Here is a 4,329-nt window from a genome sequence, read left to right on the forward strand (position 1 = left end):
TTGCTTTCTGTATGTATATACCAAGATCCAGGCTTTTCACAGATAATGTTCATTGACGCTGTGCTATTATAAAAACATCAAAATATTACTAGGAAATATAGATATATTTTGATATGCTAGAATTTGAGTTTAATACTTTACTATAGTAAAACTCTATGAAGGCAGGGGCTATATATTTTTAATCACCTAGAAAATTGCCTAGCACACAATATTTGTTTAATCCTATATAATAAAGCCTAATATGCAAATTGTCCCCTCAGGCAGTAGTTCTACCTGGAGTTTGACTGGGAGTCGCTATGATGTGCGCTGACCACCAGGGTGCATAACATGGTGGGAGTTGGCGATGCAGCAGTGGCAGCGGTCAGTAGTGAAGGTGCTGCCGGCCCTGATGGGCCCTGACAAGAGCAGGACTGCAGCGGGATGGTGGAGCAGGTGAGGGAGCAGCACCAAGCCACGGCAGGGTGCTAGATGGGGCTGTGGGGCTGTGAGGGTAGGGGCGTGAACTGGGGCCCGATCCCCACAGGCCACCCTGAGGGACCCCACCTGTGCATGAATTCATGCACTGGACCTCTAGTAAATGAATAAATGAATATGGTTCAAGTCAGTGTGTGGCTTTTTGCTAGAACCTGGAATTGTTTTTCTTAAAATTTCAAGATTACAGTACCAGTGAAAAATAATATTTTGTATTTTTTTTATATTTATTGATTTTTTACAGAGAGGAAGGGAGAGAGATAGAGAGTTAGAAACATCGATGAGAGAGATACATCGATCAACTGCCTCCTGCACATCTCCCACTGGGGATGTGCCCGCAACCCAGGTACATGCCCTTGACCGGAATCGAACCCGGGACCCTTCAGTCCACAGGCCGATGCTCCATCCACTGAGCCAAACCGGTTTCAGCAATATTTTGTATTTTTTAAAGTTTATCCCATTTCAAAGTATTTTGTGAACAAATTAGTGAACCATCCCTATGCCGTTGGATAAGTTCTGTCTTTTACTGGACTAGCACTGGTCTAATGACCTAAAGGCATTTTCTAAAACCATAAAAAGAAAAATTATATTACTTCCAGTGGGAAAGAAAAGTAGAACAAGAACAGTTCTGTAAACTGAACTAAGACCACACGACAACAATAACCTTTTTATTCTTATTCTTATAAAAGTCAACAATAGGATTTTATAATTCCTTTTAAACACACACACACACACACACACACACACACACACACACACACTTCTTCCATTTGGGAATCATTAGATTTAGGTCTGGTTCAGCGTGAGGACTCCTTATTGCATTGTCTACTCATTTTCTGCAACTTACTGAAGATGCTTGTTGTAAGTATAGATTTCGCCTCATTTTATTAAGCTTGTAGTAACTGACAGTATCAATGTCAAGATAAGAGGTTTACTTTACATCAAAGCTATTTATTGGGATTAGCTGGGTTGATTTTAGCTTTAATATCAACCTTAAGTAGAATCTACTTATTTGCTCATGTTGTTCAAATTACTGTTAAAGCAGCCAAAACACTTGCATTAGAGAACCCCAACTCAGTTATTCAGTTGCAACCCAACTAATCAAGGCACAGTCAGTACATTAGAGCAAAGTGAGGAGCCCCTAAAACTTGGAAATAAGACCACTTTGTAGATGTAAGGCAAGTGAGACTCAAAGTTTTACATGAGATTAACCATCTGTAGAAACTGTTAATGTGTGCCTGAGGTTGTCCATGGTTTAGATGAAATAACATTCCAAACATAATTTGCTCAGATTCCTTTTTTACCAAACTACTTTATAAGTCAATCTGCCAAATATTTTTATTTGGAAGATCTATTTCCCTGAAGAATAGACAGAGTTATGTCCATGGTCACTGGAAAACACACTCCACATTGTTAATGAGTGTAACACTCCATTCATGAGTCAGTCCCTAGGAGTTTAGCTAGCCTAGGTCAGTATTCAGGACGCTGTTCTACTCTGGGTGCACTGAGAACAACACACAATGACCTTTCAGGGTGTAAAGATATAGGTATTATATTACTAGCTCCTTTTAAATCTGTGTGGACAGCTAACATCTCTCCTTTTACTTTATCCATAATCTCTCGCTTAACTTTATTCTAGACCTTTTAAGCATTCCACTGTAGTTGTCAATGCAACGAGTAGATTTTACCACCACCATTATCTGATAAAATTGTAATCGAACACACCATTTTGGCAGTAGCAAAGTACCAATTGGTTCAGCTCATTAAAGTTTTCAGAGATGTGAGCTGAACTTGACAACCAACAGGGGTGGCTTGTCAGATGTGTACTTGCCTAGTATTTTGGCATCATCAGCTCAGAAATAACTATAATACAGAAGTTTAGCATAATATCTGTAAAGAAAATATCTCACAATTGTAAAAATTTATCTTGTTCAGAATCTGTATAGGAGGTTCACCAAACTATACATAAGTGAAACATGTTCTTTAAGCATTGTAATTGAATTAGGATTCAGATTTTGAATGAAAATCTCCTTAAAGTAAGGAATTTTTGCTGATTCAAGAGAGTTCCTAAAATGACTATCCTATATAATAAAAGCCCAGCGATTGAACAGCAGAACGACCGATTGACCAGTTACTATGACACACACTAACTACCAGGGGGCAGATGCTCAACGCAGGAGCTGTCCCTGATGGTCAGTGCACTGACACAGTGGGAGCGCCGCTCGGCTGACCGGGATGAGCTGCGCTTCCACAGCAGGCCAATCCCCGCAGGCCATGCCCCCTACCAGTGCATGAATCCCATGGACTGGGCCTCTAGGAATCTATATAACCATGAAAACTAAGAATATAAGTATTTATTTAGATAATATAGTAGGCAGAAAAATGGTACCTCCAAACATCGATTTACTTCATAATCCTCAAATCCTAAAATATTACCTTATATGGAAAAAATATGCGATTAAGTTAAGGATATTGAGAGGAAGAGCTTATCTGGAATTAGCCAGTGGACCTAAATGCAATCACATATTCTCATAAGAGAGAGGCAGAGGGAGATTATAAACAGGCAGAAGAGAAGATACACATACTGAAGACAAGGCTATATGAAGGCAGACCAGAAAGATGTGTAGCCATAGCCAAAATGCCAACCACCCCCGAAGCTGAAAAAGGTAAAAAATGGATTCTTCCCAGAGCCTCCAATGACAGTGTGGCACTCTGACACCTTAATTTTGGACTTCTGGCCTCTGGATCTCTTAGAGAATAAATGTCTGTTATTTTAAGCCACCAAGTTTGTGGTAATTTGTTACAGCGGCCATAGGAAACTAATACAATAAGTAAAGGTTTACAGAAGTTTTGTTTTCCTCCCCAACCTAAAAATCACACTACTTTCTGTATTGGATTACAGGTAGAACTTATACTGTTGTACCTTTGATGAGATGTATTATCTCATAAGGTTATCTGAAATGTTCTTTTTTTTAATTATTAAGAATTTTACCATCAAACTTCAGAGGGAAGGTAAGGGAGGGTGGGGGTAAGGGAGAGAGATCAACCAAAGGACTTATATGCAAGCATATAGGCCTAACCAATGGACACAGACAACAGGGGGATGAGGGCATGAGAGGGGGGAATGGGTGGGGAGAATGTGGGGATAAGGACACATATGTAATAACTTAATCAATAAAGAAATTTTTAAAAAGAATCTTATATACTCTTGGAGTTAAAAACATTTGGCTAGACTGGTAAGTGTCATGATGATAAAAATTAGGTTTTAGATGAATTTACCTCAATACAATTTGTGTTTGTCATCATTATTTTTGGATATAGGAATAAAAACACAAAGACAACATAGGATTCTCATTTTTCTTTCGCTTGGACTTTCCAGATCCAACAGTGCACATTGTAAAAACAAAGAAAGGCGCCCTTATCTCAGATCTCTGCTTGAGTTTTGCCCGTATTGCTACTTTACATAGAGAATTCTTTCTTTCCTTCCTCTCCCTTCATTCCCCAAATAATTATCAAGTTGCTGTCATGTATTCAAAATGCCAAAGATGTGGCAGTCGAAAAGGCAGAGATGGTCCTAGTCTCTAGAATAAGCACTAGCCCATTGGTGCCTTTGCACAAATCAGGAAAAGGCGCCTCCTTTCAGCAGTCACAGCCTGATTGTACAGGGTTTGTCCAACTGAATAAAGGTAGATTTTAGCCCCACTTGATCCCTTGGTTGCCTAATTTTATGCACAATCTGCACAGCTATAGCCAGAAAACCTGCTTTGTCTCAAGAAGATTATTATGTAGTCAGGGCAGATGTCTTTCTGGTTAGTACCTCCAGCACTCTTTCTACTGTGAAAAAGGGACAAGCCCCCC

Source organism: Myotis davidii, unplaced genomic scaffold (genome assembly GCF_000327345.1).
Source record: "Myotis davidii unplaced genomic scaffold, ASM32734v1 scaffold128, whole genome shotgun sequence".
Classification (NCBI taxonomy): Eukaryota; Metazoa; Chordata; class Mammalia; order Chiroptera; family Vespertilionidae; genus Myotis; species Myotis davidii.